The sequence below is a fragment of the Zootermopsis nevadensis genome, unplaced genomic scaffold (assembly GCF_977971745.1).
Source record: "Zootermopsis nevadensis isolate Lab colony 2312 unplaced genomic scaffold, Znev_1.0 Znev_ptg000021l, whole genome shotgun sequence".
Lineage (NCBI taxonomy): Eukaryota > Metazoa > Arthropoda > Insecta > Blattodea > Termopsidae > Zootermopsis > Zootermopsis nevadensis.
The window spans coordinates 22,256,423-22,281,474 of NW_028259153.1; the positions used below are offsets into that span (position 1 = coordinate 22,256,423).

The following is a 25,052-nucleotide window of genomic DNA, read 5'->3' on the forward strand; positions in this document are numbered from 1 at the left end:
TTTTAATGTTATTTTTTTCTGTTTTTTTTTTTTTTTTGTATTTATGACCATACTGTAAGCCTAGGTTTTTAAATATTGATCCCAGATTCAATATAATTTAAATTACATTAATCATTTAAACTGCGTAAATGATATGTAAGTTAATTTTTTAATACAAACCAAAGTTAGGGAATATTAAAAATTGTGCATATTAAAAAAATTTTGGCGGTAATTTTCATGGTGATCAGTGCAATTCATACATTAAAAAATAAACGTATTTAGACTATGCTATCTAGAAAAGAATATTTTGTCCATTGTAATGTATAATAAATTCTCAATGAAAAGAATTAGCGATGTTTGAAATCAAATTTTTACGTTTTAGTTTTGATTGTAATAAATAATTAATCATTTTAACTAAATATGTAAGCTTTGGGACCTACATAATTTAACTATAAACGTAGCTTCAAGAATGCCAGTTTTAGTCTTCCGGATTACAGCGTTGTGTAGGCATTCCTGAAGATGGAGGCAGTATGTTCACTCGCTCTAGTGTCATGTCTGTCTGTCTGTCTGCCGCATATACTTTTAACAGTGGTATTAGATATCTAGTCTTTAGGTGGTTACAATCGTTTAACAGGAACATACTGCATCCATCTTTTATTTCTACCCTGAACGTGGAGACGATATGTATTTCCCTTTTATTTTTTTTTATTATTTGTGTATTTACGTTGATAAAAACTTTTCCTGTAGTTAAACTCGGTATTCCTATATTACAAGCAAACATAACAGGTGTTTCTACACTCTGACAACTTTTTAGCGTGATGATGGATGATGCATCCATACAAAAACCTCTGAAAGTGCTATCCTGCAACTCAGCTGTCTCGTATGCGTGACGTGAGCTAACACTAACGTAAAAGCACACTTAGCCTCGCTGCATTGAGTGTGTGGGGTACATACAAACTCAGAATATTAGCGAAGATAATTAATAATATCGTTTCAAAAACACTGACTTAATTCTTGTTGTTAATGAGCCGAAAATAATTAAAAGTGTTGATAGATTGAGGGGTACGTTTATCACCATATTCAGACCAGAAGGACTGATTTTTTCAAATCGATATATCTCGTGAATAGCAAGATTAGGGTTGAAGAAAGAGATGTATGACATATAGAACTAGCAAGGCTCATATTTCTACGTCATACCAGCACAAAGTTATATATATATAACCCTTATCCTCTGAGCTGTGAATACAGCTTCTTAAATTTCGCATTCTTGGAAAACCTTGGTACTGTTTGCTTTCGTGTTTTCCAGACGTGAGCTTCTTTGATTTCGGAACAGGAAAAATAAAACAATTAAACATTTTTTTTATTTTTGAACAGAAATCTTATCGCTTGCTATGCTTAAACAAAGAAAAGAAACATAAGCCTTTAAATTTGAAACGCGGCTGTTACAACAATCCAGCCGAATTAACTACCTAAAGCCAAGGAGACTTACGCGGTCGTCGTATTTTGTTTCACGCGGCCTGTAATAATTTCTTCTTCGTAAATGAAAATGGCTTATTTTCGGGTTACAGTGAACGTAAATGGCGAGTGGAGTAAATCGTTTGGCGGTTGTTTATTGATGCCGTATCATCTGTAAGTGTTACTTAATTCGGAACAAACCAAAAGGATAATTATAAAATTCTAATGGGAAACGTTTTGTGAGAATGTGTCCGCGGAAGATTTTAATGCTTTCGGAGGCAATCTCTGACCACTTCATCAAGGCTGATGGTGGTAACTGGAACTAAGCGCATTAGCAAAGCGACGCCGATTCAAGATATTATCGGCAGCGAACATAAACTGGGGACGCCACAGGAGGAGAAACTGGAAAACCGACGCCGACATAGAACATGAAATCAACGCCTATCTCAGCGAGTACTTACGCCGATCGTCGTGATGTCTGTATTTGCGATGTTTACCATGACGACGCATTTATGGAAAATAATAATCTAGATGCAATTGCAATCGATATTGCAAAATCGACGCCGAGCTTCGCGATACCTTTTAAAGTCGCCGCAATGTGTAGGGGAAAACAGGTAATGTTGATAATTTTTATTAAAAATTCAGATAAGCCGACTAAAGCGTATGGTTCCTGGTAGACATTAACATTCATTACCCTTTTTGTGATATGAATCCATTTTCTGGTTGCATTTTGTTTGAAAAAAAATATCATCGTAACAATAAAAATATTCCTCGTGATACAGTGAAGTGATTTGACTGATATTTTACATTAATAAAGTGACAGTTGTATCATGGTTAATGAGATTCGCGTAATTAAATATTAAAATTTCGAATTGATTGCAGATTCAAATGCCACGCATGTTAAATATTTTGTTAATTACCTGGTAGTTAAATAATGTTAAGAATGAATCCCATTATACGGTGATATGTATGGCTTCTGATGCGAATTACATTCGCATTCTGGCATGAAGCCGTATCTATTTTATTGGGCATTGTCGATTGGGTGAGGTATTCTCATTGGCAATTCAATAAACGGAGTTTCCTCTCCATCTCATCCTATTTGATAAATTATTGTTTTTAATGTTCCAGTCCTTGTATGATTCTTGCGTTTCTCTCCACGACTTCGTAATTTGGTGAGGTGTGCACATTATGAACAGTCTGATATGGTGTTGGTCCATCTTATTTAGATCTAGACATTGTTTTATATTATTATTTATTTAGTGTTCTGTCTGAGGACAGGTCCATATGAACAGGATCCTTCCATCCTTTTCTCGGACTGGGACCTGTTCATATACGTTCTTGGCAGATGATCCAGAAGTGGTTTGCCATTGCCTTCTTCTGTGTGTGAATGGAGTAATTGTTGGGATGCCACGGAGGAAAACTCCGTGTTGCCTAGACCACGGCCTTGCCCAACACAAGTTATAAATTCGGGCACCGCCGGGAATCGAACCCGAGACCCTCCCGGATTACAAGACCAGCGTTCTAACCGCTAGACCACCGTGGCCTTGTTTACTCTGCTATATTGTTAGAAGGACAGACAAAGAAAACAAGGTAACAAAAGTTTCGCAATTTTACGAGTAAGATATTTCACGTTAAAAGCAGTTTACGATACGGCGAAACCTTTGTTTGCGAAACTTGAAACAAATTCCTTTGAAAATAAACAAGAAAGTGTAAATACACTAGTGGCGGTGGTAGTAAACTTTTACGTTTACTTTACGCATGACGCACGACGCCCGTCTGCAGTCCGCGTACGTACAGGGCGTCGTAAATCGAACAGACGTCAGATCAATGCGGTGACTATGGCAGTAACTCGCGAAAACGTTTCCCAAAGCGAACACTTAACCCTTTAAAGCTGCAATCCGCCTAAATAATATTTAAATGTTAGTTACTACAAAAAGAAAACACGATAACGTTCAATTTGTTAACGCTGTTCAAGGAAATAATCGCCCCTTACAGCTATAATCATACGAAACACATAAATACACTGCGTGCGACTGCTACTGATTGTTAAAGCAGGTGGTACATATAATAACCACTATAATCTACATAGTTAATTTTATTTATTTTACATATTAGTCAGCTATATTGCATATATTAGTAATATATTTTACATTCATTGTGTGGATGCATATATTTAAGCCAGTTTTCCGCCGACATTATCGCAGACCGACGTAGGTAAGGTTTTTAAGACCTTAATAAAAGCGGGTTGTAACTTAATTAAAATTAATTACATTTACACTTTAAACGACTTGAAGTACTCGCTGAGAATAAATGTAATAAAATTCTCTCGAGAAATAGAAGTCGTCACTTCTGAATATAAATCTACAGTGACACGGTTGATTTCCCCAGGTGACTTTATTATATTTACACTTGTTAGTTCTCATATAACAGGAAGTACTGTATTTCAGGTTTTATTAACATCTGCATAAAATTTATTCATATAGCTTTACGTAGACCATTAAGAATACTTAGAGATATTCTTAAAACAGTTTACAGTGTACGGTTTATAAACCCGAAGTTCGATGTCCAATTGATGTCGGTTCGCCGAGTATAATCATCTATGATTATATTGTTAGTAGTTTATATAACGACGCTTTCAGCAGTTCAGCCTATACAGCGTCCAATATTGGGATCGTTGATGAACAGTGAATTAGGAAGAATTGGAAAGGATGCGGTCGTGGCTTATTTTGATTGCCTGGAGGGACTGAGGACAACCAGGAGAGCTGGCCTCCAGGCAAAGATATAAAACCGGATTCTTCTAAATATGAAGCAGGAATGCTAACCACTCGACCGCGACGTTCCTTTTATTATGCGAAAGTGAGTTCTATACCTTCACTCCCCCATCGTAATGGAACGTATTGAATTAAAGACAGCCATAATTTAATAATTAACAATTAATCAACGTTTCTCATTCTGTTACTAAGTCTTTCTATTTGTTTCATCCATCCTTGTTATGAAATTACTCTTCGTTTCTAGGTTTATTTAAGGAAAATTCATCACACGTAGTAATTAATGTATAGTTTTAAATCATGCAAAGCTTGAGACTGACTAATTGAAGCCTGTGGCCTACTTTAAGGCACTATACAAGTATCTCATGATTAATGTTTAGTCAGTCTCTCCAACACAACATATATTCTGTACCGTGTGTTAAAGCGGATAGGATAATTTATAAAGAATTAAAATTTAGGGCGTGTGGGAACATGCGGCTAATGAGAATTGCATTTCTAATCGGATACACGGCTTATCCATTAGCAACGGAGTCAATAAACAGAGCGAAGCGATATTTCAGCTGACTTAGACCGATGCGCACTGTGTTAAAGGGAAATACCAATATTTAATTTTACGACAAAAATTGTAAAGCGTTAATAAAATTCTGTCAGCATTTCTTTTTTTTCCCTTTTAGTTTATTCGTGTAGAACCGCGTAGAATCTTACAATATATATTCGTGAAACCTTGTTACACTGTTGAAGACATTGGTGTGGGAATATGCGTAATATTTATACAGGGTGATTCTAAAAGGACTTTACAACTTTGAAAGTGTATAGAAATTTAATCAGAAAGCTTACAGAATCTAAGTATTTAAAACTGCATGTGCGCCTTTTTAAAAATTATTTGCTCTTATTGCCTTAGTAACCACACGGATTTATCAGTCTCTTACGTCATAAGATCTGGCTATTCTTTTTTCATTTTAATAACCAATATGATTCGGCCATTTTGGTTATTTTTAAGTCACGGTACTCAATTCATTTAAGTAAATCAGTAGGAAGACTTGATATATTACATATACTCGTTGGAGTTTACGGACGTTTCAGAGGTGCTTACTGCTTTCATCATCAGGACAATAAGGCGTCGGTAAACCTCTACCAGACTTCACAGCGTAATATTCCAGAAAACAATTCATCTTTATATTTTCATCCGTGAGGACCTGAAATATCACTGACGTAAATTCATTGTTCCACCCAAGGGATAAAATTAGGAGGTGTACTTGTTCTCTGTAGTTATGACTAGCGTTTATTAACACCTGAAAACTACAGTACGTTCTAAACCCGAAACGTCGCTTAAAATAATGTACTTCAGACAATGGAGAATATCCAACATGATATTAGGTATATTTTTCATATAATAGTTGGCAAAACTGTTCTGTGAAGCGGCATGGAAGGGTGGAAGGAATTTCCCCCACGTTACAGAGTTTCGGAGAATAGCCTTGATGATATTGTTGATACGTCCAGTGTCTCCCAATTGTGTGATCTGCGAATTCGCACGAATTTGCCACAGGAGCAGATTCAGCATCTAGTGGTACAGTCACCGTAAATTTATTATGGAAACCTATCGCAAAGAATTCTTTAATCTAACAGAGGAACGTACTTGGTCACTTTGCGTATATTTTATAATGTTTTTGTCTTTTAACGAACTCTACTTTATCTCTGTAAATGGAAGGAAAAGAATGTAAATTATTTGTCTTGTGATCGTATTAATAATTCAGGTATCGTGTGTTTCATTTCAGTCTTTTTTTCTAGCATTTTTGGTTCCTTCTTTTATCCCGTCAACATTTTTCTTTCTTCCTGTTTTCTGCTTTCTTTCTTTTGTAACTTGACGTTCTCACATTGAACCAAAGTGTAAATTCTAAGATCCTTTTTTAGCTTATTACGTTACTTCATTAAAACTGAAGGGTAGTCGTTAAAAACAAGATGGAGAGAATGTGAAACACGTCTTTGCATATCTTAAGGGACCTAACATCATTTTCATGGAACGAGAGAGCGAAGCACAAACCATCTCTAGAGCCCTCAATCACGAAACAAGAGAACAAACCATTTAACAGCTTAATTCGATTTTATATTCAAGATTTTAGCCCTGAAGATGGAAACAGTATGTTTCTCCGAAACGTTTGCGTCTACCTACACAACCCAGAATAACAACATCGACAACTTTTGGGAGAACCCACCACTTACTCAAAAAAAGATGGTTTTTGTGTATATCGTAAGGATTTGTGGCGGTAATTTCCATCTAAAGTATATAGTCTTCGAAATGGTCTCAGCAGAAAGACGGGAACGTATCGTAACTGTGGAAGGAAGTTCAAGAGGTGTGGAACAAGTGGCTAGACGTTTTGAGAATGAAGAGAGGAATACGAAAAGGGACAATGACCTTTTTTTTAATAAAACGCCAATGTGGAGACAGATTCGTTGATAATACGCTGGAAAAAGTAATCGTGACGTTTATAGGGACATATATATTCAAATCAGAAACTCTTACATGACCTGCGATCTGGATTTTTGATGCTGTGTATTCTTATAGGTATTTATAAACGTTTCGGAGGAAAATTTCGTCTTCATCTTCATGACAGAACGGAAGTAAGTTGTTAAAATAAAGCAGTGTCTCTTCTCGCCTTCGACTTATTAAATCCAATACCAGAAAGTCTGAAATCCTTACCTGACGACGCACTGAACGCAGAGGTCTCGAGACCTGGCCTCAAGTGACCTCACCAGGCTATCTGGAGTCCCCAGATTTTTCTAAGAGCTCGTCCTACCAAAGGGTAATAGCTTTCTGGCAGTATAATGGATTGGGGTACAGTCTGAGCTGGAAGGCTGTGCATCAAAAACAAAGAACGCCAGCTAACTGCTGCTTTTGGATTAAGCCATAAGGTTTCGGAAGCCACGGTCTGTTTCCTTCATCAGGTATGAGAGATAGATATCTGCTGCATTGTGTCCATTAGATGGAGCTAATATCTGTCAGCTGCTTATCGATTTTAAATTATTTATCCGTGCGTAGATGTAAGCTCAGCTGTTCAAACTATTCGAATATCCAAGAGGCTTACAGCATAAACTATTTGAAGTATCTAGAAAACAGGCTAAATTCCAAGAAACAGTGTTCCTCTTGAGGAGGTAATAGTGAGCTCTGTACTCAAAAAGATGCCTCGTCCTTTATAGAATTTGGAGGTTCATTACCGTATTCACAAAAGCCCTTCACTGGTCCCTGTCCTGAAACAAATGATTCCAATTTAAACCATCCACACTTTGTGTCCCTAAAATTCGGAGTTGGTACTAAAATCTCCGACTCTGGCTTCGACCCCGACTCCTTCATATGTATTATTCAGGGTAAACCTACTAGAATGGTAAATGGTACCATAAGAGATTTCATCAACACCACGTGAATCATCAGCGTACTCTTTAGATTTATAACCTATATTTAAATAAATGTCCAATGGTTATTGCAGAAATCGGTTGATTTGTAGACAGTTTGAATTCTTGAGGTACCGGAGCCAAAGTTACAAGGCATTATTCCCACCCCACGTGGCTCAACGCGTAGTTGAATATCCCTAAGCGTGAGGCCCCCGGCGTCTCACACGGAATAGAAATTGTTCATAAGATTTTATATCGAGGTCTGATTCGGTACATTTTAACCGACTCCACCTAAAATTGCTTTCGACTCCAAGACTCCGATTCCGACTTCACAGCCCTGGATGATACACCACTGTGCTTCAAAAGATTAACCACTAACCGAATGGATTTTATTTGGATGTAATATTGGGAGCTTTTATATTTTTTGACAACACAAATTTAAAATACGTACTATTTGTAAAACAAGACATGATTATGTCTGACACTGTATGATTGTAACGTCGAAACCTACAACAATATTTCCTTTACTTCTGAGTTCTCTAAATGGAATTCGTGCAGAAAAATTGCCGGGGAGAGCTTGGGATTGTAAACCTTCACGTTGATGTTCAGAGGAGTTACAGGCCTGTCAGGCGTACGAGAGTAATCCGTAAAGGCGAGAGGAAGCAGTCCAGACCATTTACTTTTTCGTGCTATTAACAAGATATCTCGTTCTAAAACACTGGATTCTTCTCCTATGTGCACATTAGTTTCTTTTTTTCTTATTAATATTAATCAATTTTTAAACCCGAGCTCGTCTAAGTAATATTTCAGTCCGTACCGCGAAGAAAACACAACACTTCACCATTACAAAGATCAACTGGTTAAACCTATGAAGCCTGAGAGAGAGAGAGAGAGAGAGAGAGAGAGAGGAAATTGGTGGGGGGAGAAGTGACAGCCACTTCGATATCTGGGGGGGAGAAAGAGCATCTTATAGCTAGAAGGTCCCCAGGCAATGCCCGCTCGTCCTTCTGTTAAGGATAAAGTAAGAGTGAAGGCGTTAGTGTGATGATTGGCATAAGAGGCGGAATTTTGAATTTTGTATTAGAGAAAACTGCGGCTATTGATTTGGAAGTTTAGGACATAATTTAGAAGTTCCTACTGAGGGCGGGGGGGGGGTAAATTTTGACGGCGTTAAGGGGTGGTAAATTTTGATTAACTTAAATCGGGAGGGCTGTATGAGAAGCTTGCAGTGGCAACTTGAAGCCTGAGCTCGTCTAAATAATATTTAAGAATTCAGTCTGTACCGCGAAGAAAACACCAAACATCACCATTACAAAGATCAACTGGTTAACGCTGTTTAAGGAAATGATCGCTGTTTATTGTGAAAATTATACGAATAAAAAAATTCAGTGTTACTAACTGTCAAAGCGAATGGAACATGTAAGTACCATGTAAGGAGTTACATAAACTCTTTTGTCATTATTTATCAGCCGGAGCTATTCGTGGATAGTCATTCATAGAATTTATAAATTGTTAAAATCAAAATACACATAAAGGTATTTTTCTTCTGAAGTTCCGCCCACAGACATTTCGTCAGTGCAAATTATCCAGAGGAGCCCTTTCGTGTTATACTAGACGCTTTTGTGTTTCATTCAACCTTTCTTATTTGAGAATTTTTCTCTCCTTTTCAAAAATATAAGTGTAGTGTTAAGTCTATAGATTGTTGTGTGAAGTTGAACGTGTTGACAAGCTGTTTGTTGTGTGACGTGCCCAAATACTGTGTAAGCAACTAACGCCATATATCAGAGAGGCTGACAAGCTATGCTACTGGGCAAGAATACAGCTCGCTGAATTACGTTAACCTATTTTTTTTTATTTTTTCAAGCACTGAACTGAGTGGCAAATGAAACTTGACAGTAGCCCACCACCTCTCTGAATTGATTTCCCGTCTCCGGGCTAAGTGTGTCTTAAACATAACTCGGCTTTGTGGGAACAACACAGTGTTATAGGATAACGCGTTATAACTGGTTTTGTCGATAATTTTATGAACAGACTTTGCAGTGGCGACTCGTTTTCAGATTTACCGCCACTTTAAATATATTATTAGGCCGGAATAATTTTGATGTGTGACTCAAAACGATAAATAAGATTTTCAATAAAGTAAAGCTGTCTCACTATACGCCAAGATTCTCCCATCTCATCCATTCTCATTTATAGTGTAACCATTTTAATGCCGTCACTCGTCTGAAGAACATTTAATAATTTAGTCCGTACCGCAAAGAAAATACCCCACTTCACCATAATGAAGTTCAGCTGGTTAATGATGTTTAAGGAAATAATCCCTGTTTACTCTGTACTAAACTGAAAAAATACATTGCATGGGCAGAAAGAGGCTAAGTTATTTACTGTTAGAGTAGGTGGTATATGTTTCCCAGTTAGCTTTAAATGATTAATCTAAGTTCTTGAGAATTATTACACAACTATTTTTTTTTTTGAAAAAAGGAGTAATTTACATTATCTGAAATTTTTCGAGAAATCGGACCATTTCTTTCTTTAATGCACTGGGTCCAACGTTCATTAGTTAAATATTTGGTATAGAAACACAAACTTTTACACAGAGATCATTTTAATGACTGTATGAGAATACAAAAAGTATTAACCAGAAATGAGACTTCCCCCACTCCTTTTCCGTGTACAACAAACTTTAGCGATCATCAGAGCGCATATATTACATTTTTTTGTTACTGTTTTGGGGTTCAAATTGAAGTCGTAATAAACGGCTACAAGACTCAGAGACAAATCTACGGCTACTTCTGACTCATTGTGACCTATAAAAGTTTGTAAACTGCAATTTTAGTGTTTGTACAAAAAGCCGCGAAGAAGTTACTGTGGCAAAACTGTTCATTATTTGCGATACAAAAAGAATTTTAAAAGAATAAAATAACTCCCCAACATGGCGTCCCAGCCATCAGCTATATATTTTGACTTACTTAATGTACTTATATAAGTAGCCTTAACTCTTAAACTCTCATGGACGATACAGTTGTGAGACGTGGTGTGTTAACAAAGGCTTCTGTTATAAATGCAGTGGACGATGATCGATGATTTTTACATCCAGTGACTGAGAAAATCCAATGAAAACTTATGTCATTGTCTCTTTTGCTACTCTGCATACATGTCGGAGACTTTGAAATCTTACCGTCAGATTGTGTGTTGCATAAGCAATTTTATAATAATATGTAACTCCGCAGTAATTTGTAAACATTTTAATGAAGTTTATATATAAACACATATTATGACAATTGAATAAAAATTTTCTTGGATATTATCCATTGTCTAGTAAAATATAAAATATAAAACGTAAAACGACGTTTCGGAGATGGGACTCTATCTCCGTCTTCAGGTTCCTACACAGTTGGGCCCACTAGATAGAGATAATCCCTATCTCCGAAACGTCTTTTTTACGTTTTATATTTACTAGACGATGGATAATATCCAAGAAAATTTTTATTCAATTGACTCTTCACCATCGTCAAGAAGTTTTAGATCTGATATATATTATGACGTTTTATCATTTCTGAATACGTGATGTTAAATATAAAGAAGTATTAGTTTTAAAAGAAGTGTCATGAGTGGTTTCTTGACTCTTGGGTCCAGCGCGAAGACTTTTGTTGGAGGGAAGGCAAAAAGTTGGACCATTCTGGTGTAAACATTAAATTTTTTCCAAGCGTTGGTATTTCTGTATCTCGTCGTACATTTTAGACATGTTCTCGATACTAAATGTAATAAGAATCAATTACTCATAGAGCCTTCCGAAGGCGTACGTCATGATCCTAATGGAAAGTACCTTGAGTATTATATAAAAAAAGAGAAAAATTTCGCAGGCTTCTAGAGCAAATGTGTGAAGAAGCTACTGTCACTCGCTTACACGTTGCATCAGGTCAGTAGATAAAAGGACTTGAAAGATAACAAGCATGCGAAGAATGAACTTTGATGTGAGAATGGAAAATTAGATTATGGGATCTTAAAAGTGACAAACCAAATTTTAGAAGAGGAGTAGTAAAAAGATGACAAAGAATAAAAGCAAAGAAGATGGCTGGAACACGAAATTAAATGAGATCAAATATTTAAGACACGCCTTTGGATAAATGAGAGGCTGTGGAAACTTGAACATCTAAGAGCTGCTTCCCAGAATTTAATTTTTACGCCTGAGTTGATCAGCCTCTTTCTGAATCTGTATTACACTGCCATCTGTTGACTGCTCATGTCTGACACTTCTTCTTCTTGTTGTTGTTATTATTATTATTATTTTGGCTGTTCTCAAGCACTTTAATAAATGAATAAATGAATTGAATTGAATTATTATTATCATGATCAAAATACATTGTCGAGTGGTCATCTGTGTTACTTCTCTTTTGGAAGGCCCCGTATTGAAATCTCGACCTCAGAGACCCTTTTTTGTCAGAGGTACTTCATGGATTCTTCCAGACAATTCAGGCATGTGACAGGATAATACCTGTAAGATTTTAGGTACTCACGAAAGCGAGTATGAAGATGGCCGTCTTCTGGAATGTTGCGACTTGACTTTGGAGGCAGTATGACCTCTGAAACGTCTGTAAACTTCTACCAGACTACACGGCGCAACAACCCAGACGATAGCCATCGTAGAATTGAAATGTTGGTAATATCGCGTATGAACTGTTACTTAAAAGATTAGCTCATTCATTTGATATAGTTTTGTGGCCGATATAGCAGTACTGAATTTCAAAGGGTAAATTTTGTTACAAAAATGTCAGCGGATTTAGTAGGTTATTGGGTTTCATTTTTTAAAATTAAATTATTGTATTGCAATAAGACCTGGCGAATATTAAGCCCTATTATATTAACCAACACAATCCGAAATTAGTACATGGAAATACATCACAGTGTTCAATATTGCAACTATAAAATGGTTAATTATCCCTTTGAGAGCGATACGTAGCTTAACCAAAGCTTCCAGGCAGCACAAAGCTCAGTTAGCACTTCCCAGCATCCATTACATGGCGTTTCCACTAATTTGCTAAGTGGAACACTCGACTGTGCTTTATGCAACCCGCGAAGCGCGGTGGCAGGTTACCTAAGCTGCGTCGTGTCCGGGTGTATTTCGTGCTGCTGGGAAACTGGCACATGGCTTAAAATTTGTCGTGACTTTCTTAAGCAACTCCAGCTTAGACGATTATTTCGAACAAGTCACTATTCCTTACTTTCCGACTTAGAATTATAATTTATTCTCTCGACTAACAGCATGTAGGAACTGCAGTTGATGCAGTGAAAATAAATAACGTATTAGGTATCCGATCACGTTCCAGACATCGGCCTTTACGACAGAATTTTGAAAACTTTACTTAATCCTTGCAAGTCAGAGAAAAAAGAATATTTTAAAATAAGCTGCAAACAGTTATATACAAGGTTTTTGAATTCATAATTTACAAACCACCAAACACGTGACTATAAATAGCCTTGGATATGGAAAGCATTGTTAAAAATCAAAGAAATTCAAGTAACCTCTGTCAAAACTCCCATACAATATCGAATATGTTTAGTTTCATAAGTCAATTGACGTTAGGGTCATGAACTATGATGAGATGGGCATGTAGCGCGCGTGGGGTACATGAGAAATGTATGAAAAAGTTTGGTTAAAAAACCTAAAGGAAACATACCACAAGGAAGACCTACGTTTAGGTATGAAAATAATATTAATATTGAAGTTTGGAAGGGGTCGATTGCATTTATCTGGCTCAGGGTAGGAGCCGATGGCAGACTCTTCTAGAACCTCCAAGAGTTCATAAAAGATGGAAAATTTCTTTTTCTAGCTTAGCGTACTATTATCTCCAGGACTGTGTTCCTTGTATTTAGTTAAGAGAGTTAACAAGACAATCAAGTTTACATTCTCTTTGTATTGATTAGCGTGGAGACAGATAGAAAGTAGTTTTAAAGATGGTTGTTAATTCTGCATGTTTTTAGGCTGTCGGGTCGCCTTGCTGTATTGATCGCTAATAATGTTTGATTATCTAAAAGTAGATAACATGACATCTGACGAGAGCTTATGCAACCAAGTTTACATAAGAGATGGACCAATTTGGATTACAGGTCTGCCTGCTACTCTAGTGAGACTGAGTCATAAATATCAGAAAATTGAAAACAAATTTATGTCCGTAAGATAACTTCGCCCAACTCATATAAAGTGAAGTTCATTGTAGGGAAGTCGTCTTGATCGCCAATTTACATGTTTTTCTTCAGTACTACCTAGTAAATTTTGATATAGCTGTCTAAGGAATTAGATTAAATTGTTATAACAGCACATATGTCCATAAATATTGTTCAGTAAGGCCCCAAATCCCTTAACAACAAACATTTCCTTATAATATAGATAGTAATAATTTCGCTTTACCTTTATTGTAAAAAAGCGGTCTCTTGTTCTAGGGAAGGAAACACGTTTAACAGCAAAGTAGTGACAACATTTTAATTTCCCGTAGATGGATTATAGGAATATTTTTGCAATTAGAGAATGATAATTTTACAATTTATTATATTTCAATAATCGCATTAAACAAATGAGAATAAGATAAATAGACATGTGGAACGGTGAAGCGAAAATATAAATCAGAACAGTAGGACGTCTAATGAAACATTTAGAAGAAAGAAAATGTTTGATACGCGGAAAAATAATGTAACACTAATTGCAGAAATAGTTTGGTGGTATAAACATTTTCAAGAGTGATCTATCTTAATGACTAACTTTTGTGAATAATGTGATGAACGTTGCTGTTTCGTAAAATCAGTTACTTGCGTTTCCATCTGTTTCGTTATCGTCTATTCAAGATTTCATGTATTATTTGAGATTTTCATGGCTGTGGGTATGAAGATGGCTGTCTTCAAGGTTGTTGAGCCGTGTAGTCTGTAGAAATTTATTAACGTTTCATAGGTCCTTGTTGCCTCCATCATTAAACCGACGATCAACCAATGTAGGGATTTATTGACGCATGTGATAAAAGTAATGGCAATTTATGTAACTTTGATGTTCATTACAGTATTCACAATAGCCCATTACCAGTCAATATTTTTAAATATAAAACCTCTGACTCTATTTTCTTGATATTCATTTGCAACAATTTTCTGATCGTTTGAAATTTCCATCTCTTTAATACTTGAAATTGTATTTTATTTTTGTGTAACAAATACGTAGTGTCACAAAAAAACCACAGAACTTCATTCTATGAATCAATTGTCGTTTCCATGGCAACGAATTATGTTTCTTTGTGCGAAAAATGAAAGTTGTTTTTCATACGATCGTATGATTTGAGATAAAATGAAAATCATGTACCGCAATTGAATGAACAGCTAAATTGAAATAAAAATTTCGTTATAATGCCATGTGACTTAAGTTAATTTTTATTTACCCTTTTAAATTTATATGGCTAGTTAATTAAATTATTTTATCCTCTACGCTGTTTCTGAGTTAGACTGAATTAGAATCAGAGTTGAATACAGCTCATAAATCTGACCAGACTATAAGATACTTCCAAAACAAGTCAGTGACCCAATGCGTAAACTTCAAGAAAGAATTGAATTGAAAATTTGGGGTCCCTTTTTACTCCGCTATTGGCTAAGGATATCAGAATTCTATCGGTGCCTCCACCTCCCAATTCTGACTTATTGGTAGTTCGTAACGTCAGCTGCATTTCACCCGCGGGCAAGTTCATCCCATACGATCTGTTCGTCGATAGAAAACTAGAAGTTTTTCTCATGTCATCCGGAAATAAGAAAGTTTCTCTTATACGTACCTTTCGCTGATAAAATAACACGCCAGCTTATGTGGCTAACAAAAGATTTCTGAAGCTGTAACCTTTTGATTTATATTTCTGTATCATTATCTTTAAGCAAATACCGGGCTGTTGTGCTGAAATCGAATATGACCACCTCCTTCAATTGACATATTATGATCTAAGCAGTTGAAACAGCATCTTCAAAAAGCCTGATGATCAAATAGCGTCGATGTAAGTGAACCAATCTTGTGTCTGTCAGCCCACATTTTTGATTTATTATCGATCTACCGTCTGACACGCTTTAAGTCTGTTTGGTTAAAATATTGTGTCGACGGTGTGTCTTAAAAGCTCACGGACAGGCCACAATGTTGTCCGGTTCCTAATAACATATTTAGGTATATATAGTTATATACGGAGTATCACAATAGGAATTATACACATTATAATACGGAATATGAATATTATTATCTATATCAGCGTGCTGTCCTTGCGAGGCAAACGTAGTGTGGTCTACACGTAATATTTTATCTCATCTTTCAGACGCTCAGGGTGGCGAAAGATGGTTTTAGTTTCATTGAATGTGTTTATAAATTTTTTTGGAGACAGCCTTTACAAATGTCAGATATCTAACAAGATGGTCCTGAAAAATTAAGTTCTGTATTATTTCATTCCGGTTTCTTTGTGTGGGAAGACTGATTCGCAGAAATTTTATTTACAGCCTTTGTGTGATGGTCACCCCTACTCTTTTTATTAGGGAGACTTCGGGTTCGAATCTTGTCCCTTATACAGACAATTCTCTCTCACAACCTTTAACGTTGCTTTAGACAGATGCTGGAACATTAAAACCGTACACAAAAATTAACCCAAGTAATTGCAAAAGCGTAATTAATTAGGCCAAGAATTAAGATTTGTGCTTACTCTAAAATATGTGTTTTATTATGCCGATGAGAGCATAAATTAATTTTCGCCATTTTATCAGGTTCGGACTGGGGTTTTCACAGATAAAACACATGGACGTGTAGACTTGCGTTATTAAGCTCTTGCATCGTAAATTCTGTGTTAAAACTAACACAAATGTTGGTTAGAATGGAGTCTACCTGTCAAGAGTTTCTACACTGAACCAACATCTAACTTACATATAAAGACAGACAGACAGACAGACAGACCCACATGTCTTCATTATCTCTCTATTTGTATTTGGTCTTCTGATCTTATCCCTTTTATTTGGCGAGAGAATCCGACCCTGTTCGTGGTCCAGTGATAATAGAGAAGAAATATTAGACGCAATCAAAGCCTCTCTCTCTCTCTCTCTCTCTCTCTCTCTCTCTCTCTCTCTCTCTCTCTCTCGCCGTAATGCAAGTACCACGTGATTATACATAGTACATGTTCGCGGAAGTGTAAGGTAGAAATGAAGTCTGCCGTGATATAACGCCATTTTCATTGACCGCATTTGCAAGATTTTATAGAGCATTAATCATTAACTACGTGAGCCTCAGCGTTCCATGATTTATTACAAACATGTGTTGTTTTGTTACAGACACTGACCTGTTTCCCGTGAAACTCAATATAAATATCAAGACATTAGTTTTCCTATCGTGGTCGTTAATAAAGCGTGGCGTACGACGTTTATTAAAACCTCTCAGACTTTTATGTCAGCCAGAAATTCACGTTGACTCGTACTGTTCAGGTTAAAATCGTAGTTTGGCAACGGCCGTCTAATTAACAGTCCTACTTCTTATTCGGGAGGTCCCGGGTTGAAATCTTGATCCAGATGTAAACTATCCTGACCAATAATTTCCTTACCAACTAGAGGGAAATTCTCAGATAGTACCTCAAATAGACCACGTCGGTTTCCTCCTTATCCTTTTCAATTCATTAATCATTATTAACCAACCTATCATTCGGTTATATATACAGCGAGCTACATATAGCCTTCTTAAAACAATAAACAATAAAAGTGAGATTTTGTGCCGAGTACGTGATCATCGGTTTAGAAAACTGTCACATATTGGTTGACAGATGTCACCTGTGTTCCACAGGACACGGATAGAACATTAAAACACATAGGGATTATAAGTCGAAGAACTATATAATGAAAAGAATAAAGTTTTAAAGCTATTACAATGAACCAGGGTGTTTCGGCCAGTAAAGTGATTACTACTTGATAATCGGAGTTCGATTTCCTACGGGAAGATAATTTTATTTTAAACGACGTCAAGATCTGATTTTTATTCCACCCAGATTGCCATGCAGCGTTATTAACCATTTGAAGCCTAAGAGAGAGAGAGAGAAGAGAGAAAGTGGGGGGGGGGGAAGTAGCGATAGGCACTACTGTAATAAATGGGGGAGGGGTATAAAGTTGGTTGTGGGCTACGAAGGTTCCCAGGCAGTGCCCGCTCGCCCTTCTGGTATGAATAAGTTTAGTGAGGACAAGGGATTTAGGAGACAGGTTGGGGTAAGAAATAGGGTAGGGGGGGGGGTGTTGATTCGGGTCTTTGCGTTAATTTTGAATTTTGATATTGGCCTTGGGGGTGGCGTTAGGAATAATTTACGTTAATTTTGGGGGGGGCTACTATAGAGCGGAATTTTGATATTACTCTGAGAGGGCTGCATGGGAGGCATGCAGAGCAACGTGGGATTTGGGTACCAACTCAGCATTTGCTCTAGTACCGAGGAAAACCACGGAAAACCTTGGTCGAGTTGGACTACAGTTAATCTAAATACGTGATATTTAATAATTCAGTCCGTACCGCAAAGAAAACACGGCACGTCACCATTACAAGGATCGACTCGTTAACCCTTTGAAGCCTACGCTCGTCGAAATAATATTTAAGAATTCAGTCCGTACCGCGAAGAAAACACTTCACTTCACCATTACAAGGATCGACTGGTTAACGCTGTTTAAGGAAATAATCGCTGTTTACACTGAGAATCATACGAAACACGTAAATACAAAATGCACATATACTGACTTTGAAAGAGGAGGTTCATATAGTTACCACTAGACTTTAAAGGCTTAAGTGTGTTCTTGCTTAGTAATTTTGATGAAAGGTGTCAGGAATTATGTGCTCATTAAAATTAACGATGTTCGTTTTGATGTAACGACATCACAGGATTCAAGCTAAGTAGACCGGAAGTAAAGGCGTGTATGTATGTATGAGAATAATACGCGCATCATTGCATTGTTAATACTTGTCCGAAAAGCGGCTCGCTTGCTAATTGTATAATTCCCGTTGCTTAGCAACGCACTGTTATACTCTTCGCCAGTAAGCTTATTTTGTTCGCTGCATTCAGCCATGTTTTCTCACCAGTAACATTGCCCTACTGTAATCTTCTAATTATCTAATTAAATTAATTAAGTATTTGGCCGTAGAAGTCTAAAGTTCAACATCGTCTGTTATCAGACGCTGCTACTGGCCACAGGCTTTTCAATCAATATCACAACCCAACGACCTGTCTTTCTTTAATCTATCTTAATGTTATCCTTTATCCCCTTCTCAGTCTTCGTGTGGCCACTTTAAAAAAAAAGGGCTCGCTCATTTAAGCGTTTGTTATCTTACCATCCGAAGTAAATATCTCAAACATATCAAAATCTGGGAAAAAATGTAAAAAAACAAAACTAAATGTGCTATATGAGTGATCAGCTTGTCCTTCCGGCTGCTTTACCCCGGGGAAAAGGATTACAGGTTCTCGCTCGAGATGACTAGTTGTAGATTTTATGTAACTGAGTTTAAAATTCGGAAGGTGGATTAATCTAGCTCATGACCGTGGTAAATGGCGTTCTTTGGCATTAACAGATTCAAAACTTTATGTTAATATTAGGTCAAAGTAGCAGTTGGTTTATATTAAAATGGATTTTGGGTGTATAGGCTATGAGAATGCGAGATGGATTAAGATCGTGTCAGATATTGTGTTTTGGTATTAATAGTGTTGCACCGTGTAGTCTGGTCCTTGCTGCCTTCATCATCAGGGCGTTGAGCGATCTCTCCCTGATGATGGAGGCAGTAAGGACCTCTGAAACGTTGGTAAACTTCTACCAGAATACACGACGTTACATTTCAGGAGGCATCCATCTTCGGACACACCGATGTGAGAATCTAAAATTCAATTTAGATTTATTTAGCTGCGTAGAGCTCTGAATTTTTTGTAACCACTGACATTCATGCGCTGTTTAGATATCATTAAAAGGTTAAAGATAATCAGATTTTGCATTTACGTAACAGGGAATTTGTGTTAGTGAAATGTTCCAAGTAATCTCTTCTGTAAGGAGATGAAATTACATCGAACGGATCTGAAGTTAATTGTGAATTTCATCACACGTCATCCTGCAACTGATAACATCCCCCGATTAACCTTGGACTAAGTGATAGGCTATGTCGGACAGGCATTAGTGGGTTTTCTGGTCACAAATCTCCCATTATAAAAAGCTGTGCTATCATTAATATCTCTCAGAATCATCGCTGTCGGACAATTTCTGCTCGTAAAATATTATACACATGTGATTTCTCAAATGTATGTTTTATTTTTCCCTCCAAATGTCACAGACGTGTAAATTGACTACAAAACAAAGGTTGAATATGGAATTAGTCTGAATTGTTAGGCTGTGTAATAATTTTATTATAGACAAAATTTTCGGAGGAACATACTGCCTCTATCTTCATACTTGATGTGAGTAGTTTTAGGAAGGATGGTATATATAGCGTTAGTAGTAGTCCAATAGGAGCGGTAGAATAAGTTGGGGGGGAGACGTAACCCGTGTTACAGCCGGTAGATCATTCTAGTAAGATGATGTAAAACATCAGTTTCCGAACACTACTGAGGAAGGGGACAGCATGTCCCTCCTAAACGTTGGAAAACAGCCATTGTTATACAGGGCGTAGCAAAAGAATAAATAGCCACACCTATCGCCGCGAAAATTATAAAATTCTAAAAAAGTGAAGGATATTAAAAATTTACGTAGGAGGAAGTTATTTGCGATTTTTAGCCCTGAAGATGTATGAAATATGTTTTTTTTAAAACGTTGGTATCTATCTACAAGTCCACACGACGCTACCCAGATAAACATCAATGTTTCCACCGCCGTGAGAACCTAAAATATCACAAGTTTAAACCCTTCATTACTACACAGTTTTATTCAGCTTAACAACGCATCAGCGCAACGTCAGATATGTGTGAGGTATTGTGCAACACGATTTCGGCAAAAAAAAAATCAATTTTTCCGCATTACCGAGTGAAAATTTACCAAGTTAGTCGCAAATATGTACAAATTTTCAACATTTTCGTCATTTTTCATATGTTCTTACCACCTTGAATCGCGATTTCGTCTGTATTTGTTAAAAACCGATATTTTCTCTCGTGAAATAACATGGGCTACGCTAAAACCAGAAAAATTTAAGTGTTTCAGTTCTTGCTTTTCCTTGGAAGCTCCTTCAAATTCAACAATTTCGCATGCTGATTTATATTTATGTACTTTGATATTATGGACCAAAAATGATACTATTATAAGAGCTATACATTTTAACCGTATAATTTGGTTCGTACCTCGAAGAAAACACGGGATGTAATAGTTACTAAACAGTACAGTTGTTCGGGAAACAAACAGTTTATTTGGGGAATAAACAAAGGGTATTATCCCACTTTATTGCCGAAACGTCGACATCTGACACTGTGAATGAAGCTGCATGCATTTCAGTTATGGGTGGTCACAGATCAAGATAAATCCTTACCTTGGAGACCGCGTGGTGAGGTTATGACCTCGCCTGGTCACGGCGACTCGCGGCAGTGAGATGCTGTAGCAACCTACCCTGACGTCGACGTCTGTTTCTGGCAAACGTCGCGACGACTGACCCAAAGCCGACGATGTACCGCGTAGTCCTTAGCCGGGCATGCGCCGAAATGCGGGACAGGTACTTCTCACTCCGCGCAGCTGCTTTGATGGAGGACTCCACGGATTCATTGTGGTCTTCGCCCCTTTTCCCCTGCCATTAGTTACATCTTTGCCACAAGCTGACAGTGAAATATCTGAAACCCGATGCGATTCTAAGCGTGGGACAAACAGCGAAGTTTTTACTCGTCAGATACTACGAAATTCTGACAACCTGAAAACTAACCACATGCTTGAAGCAAGGACCTTCTTTAGAATCTAACAGTCACTCATCTAATCAAGAAATTCATAGTATTTAGAGGAATTTAAAATTTCATTACCGTGTTTACAAAAGCCAGACATTTGACATTATAAAGACACATGTATCTAGTGCATATACGTACACACTCACACTAATTTAAAATATTTTAATAATATTATTTTTCACTACCATGTAACTTCGCGTAAAGGTTTTAGACTATATCTGCTATTGCGTCTATGCGTTCTACATGTCTCGCCTATTTTATTATTGATTTTAAGGCCGCAGATCATAAGTGTTATTGCTGATTAAATAATTGACATTTCGATGTCGTTTACCTGGGTTTTGTGACGCCGTGTGGACTTGTAGGGAGATACCAAGGTCTCGGAGAATATATACAAACTTCCGCCATGAAGATGGAAACGGTATGCTTCTCCGAAACATCTTTACCGCCTTGAGTACCTGAAATATTACCAGGTACTAATACTTTGTAGTCTGGGCCGTTTTTACACAGATCGTAAATTTTCTGTTTGTTTTTGCGTATAAAGACCAATTTACTTGAACCATTACGAATCAAAATTAAAATTTAGGGAAAATTTTCAATTCAGATGATTCTAATAACAAATTTCGTGAAAATCTGTCACGTAGGTATGAATGTAAAATATATGTTGCAGCACTTGAGTCTATCTGTCGCACTGTTGAGAAGAATGAGTTGAGGGCACCCCTGTTCTTGATGATAGAGCGCGTATTGACGCATTTTGTGGGCATTTGTGTATTGAACTCTTACTGAAGGGCGAAACGCCATTAGAGGGGAGGGCACAAGCTTCCAAATTTATGGGCTGAACCTGAGTGGGACAAAGCTGATAACGAAACAGGCATCTTTATTGGTACCAAAGGCATTGCATTTATTCTTGGGTTACTTAATGACGGTACATCAACTGCTTAAACCCATTTTTGTTTTGTAATATTACTTACTCCTGCTTCGTTACTGAATATTATTGTAGTCATCAAATTATAGTCAAGATTGTAAAATTAGCGGACCTCGACACCACATACCAAATTTAATATAAATGTATTGACTAGTTATAGAGACGTGTCATGCGTATAGAAAACGGACTGACCGACAAGATCTGAAAAAAAAGATGTCGTCACTATCTTCACGTCATGAGAAAACGCGTATTAATACATTTGGGTAAAAATACACATCTTCTGTCAAGGAATTTAATTTTGTAATCTCGGTTATGAAACTGATATCTAATTTACTATGGTGATGTTCAAGAAAAACTTAGCAACGGAAAATGTTGACTCGAAATTGTAAAAAAAAGGGTTTATATACGAAGAAAAGTAATGTCTGAAGATGGCTGTATTCTGGGTTATTGCGCCATGTACTCGTCGCCCTGATGATGGAGGCGGTAAGGACCTCTGAAACGTCGGTGAACTCCTACCAGACTACACGATGCTACAACCCAGTAGACAGCCATCTCCAGACTCGCCGCCATGGAAACTCCAAATCCTACAAAATTTATGTCTATCATCACACTGACTTCGTTATACCATCAACAAATTAATATATAGATATATATATATATATATATATATATATATATATATATATATATGGCGGTTGCTTTAATTAGAACCAAATAATGCCTCATTGTTCACGCATGAAGGGTGCTGAAAGGTCTTTGGCGGCAGATTCTCCCCCTAGCCGAAGTTAAGTGGGTGATTTTCAACTGGAGCCACATGGGAGAAACAAGGTTGGAGGGATAATTCTCATGCCATCTCGAACACAGGGTCTGAAACGTACGCCAAGACCTTTTTTTCGACACGTAATATTTATGTTAGTTCGATGTTGCTTTCAGAATAATTTAAGCAAGTTAATGGAAACATTCTATACTCATGTACCAGCGTTTCGACGTGGTTATCTCGATTTCAGACCGATCGTATTACTTGATGGTCTGTTACAGTCATCCGGCATTATTTTTACATCACTTCAACCCTTAAAAATAAGGCACCAACTTGCTGTGATCGGCCACTGCATTAGCGCTTATGTAAACGTTTAATTTTCTGTTACAAAATTTTCTCGGGAGATCAGCCAGGTCGATGTATCCATCATAAGGGAAATTACACTGATGATGGAGGCAGATCTAGTATTCGAAACACTGACGCGGCTGATCACTCGAGAAAATTTGATGACATGTATGGTATTTACAATTTCAATGTTATTTGCGTCTCGGCATCCTTCCCAGGTTAGGTTACGTAATTTTAAAAATTTTTGCTAGAATCTCGATTCCTTTTGAATAGAGGCCTTATCTGCATGAAATCATAATGTGTTTTATATAACACAGATTACTGTAATACAGAGCCACTTGGTTAAAGCATGTACAAATAATGGATGTTACTATAGCAACATAACGGATCTTTAATTATGAAGGAGATGAACAAGAAATGTGGACTGGGTAGAAGAGATGAAGTTACTAAAATGACGCTTGAACACGAATATCTGCTATGACCTGAGTTGAAAATATTATTCCTAAGTGCTGTGCTTTCAAAATCTTTGGAGCAAAAGCTCAAATGAAGAGAACACTTCCGAGAGACTCTTATGTAAATTGGAGGATAATATTAAAATAGATGTTAGATAAATGTTCTATAAGGACTAGATTTAGGTAACTCAGAGTTAATTTGTTTCAAATATTTCCCACCATGGAATCATCATTCAATAATCTTACAATTTGATGCTGTAATTAACTAACCAAATTAAGAAAATCTTCTGCTTCTTTGCATAAATTTAACTTGAGTTGTTAAAGCTTTGACGTTGGCGATGTTAGATGGTTGTAGCTATATCTCCACCCCATCCCCAAACATCTTCATGGCCTGCTCCCTAGTAAAACACCAGGGAAAATTAACTTTCGCCCTTTGTTTCCGAATTACACATGCCACATTCTAAATCTCGTTGCTAAGCGACGCAATAAATTCGCTGACCAGCGCTAATAGGTGGCTGAGTCAGGTCTCTTCCTCAAGCTCAGTAACACCTACGTCTCTCTCGTCAAAATGTGAGGAGGGGGAGGCTGTTTGACCCTTTCGAACTCTGAACGTGTAGTTGTGAGTGCCAGGTCATTAGATTATCGTCTCGACACGACGTAGTTCACTGTTTTTAGAATAAGGTAGAGAATGAAAATTGACAGAGGAAGAAACAAGAATTATGAAAAACGCAATAAATAAACAAATATTCCCGATTTTTACCAAGACGAAGTAAGGAAAGTTATCGCCGACATGTTCTCTCATCTGGGACTTTCCGAATACGAAGAAATGGCGCTAAGAATAATTCACCGCGACGTCTAGTAGAGGAATAATGAGGAAAATATGCTAATATCAAGTAAAGACGAACAGTTAGGAAAATAGGATAAATACAAGAAAAAAAAGATGTGACGTGTAACCTCAAAATATAATTTTTTTGCTTAGTTTTGTGATTCTGTGCTTAAAATACCTGTAAATGCCTTAGAATCATCACAATAATTCGGTGCAAGTACAGAACATCTTTACTCAGATAAGTAAAT

At 37.0% G+C, this 25,052-nt stretch overlaps 2 protein-coding genes across 3 annotated transcripts in view; one reads left to right on the forward strand and one right to left on the reverse strand.

Moving 5' to 3' along the window:
• The window catches only part of LOC110830146 (somatostatin receptor type 2), a 169,745-nt gene extending 148,540 nt beyond the window's left edge, over positions 1-21,205 (reverse strand). For both annotated transcript variants that reach the window (XM_087352974.1, XM_087352972.1), the window contains exon 1: positions 21,100-21,205. The gene's annotated coding sequence lies outside the window, so the exon portion shown is untranslated. The remainder of the gene's footprint in view (positions 1-21,099) is intronic.
• Positions 1-25,052, forward strand: part of LOC110838352 (guanylate cyclase 32E) — a 107,240-nt gene that overhangs the window by 3,244 nt on the left and 78,944 nt on the right. The gene's annotated exons all lie outside the window — the stretch shown is intronic.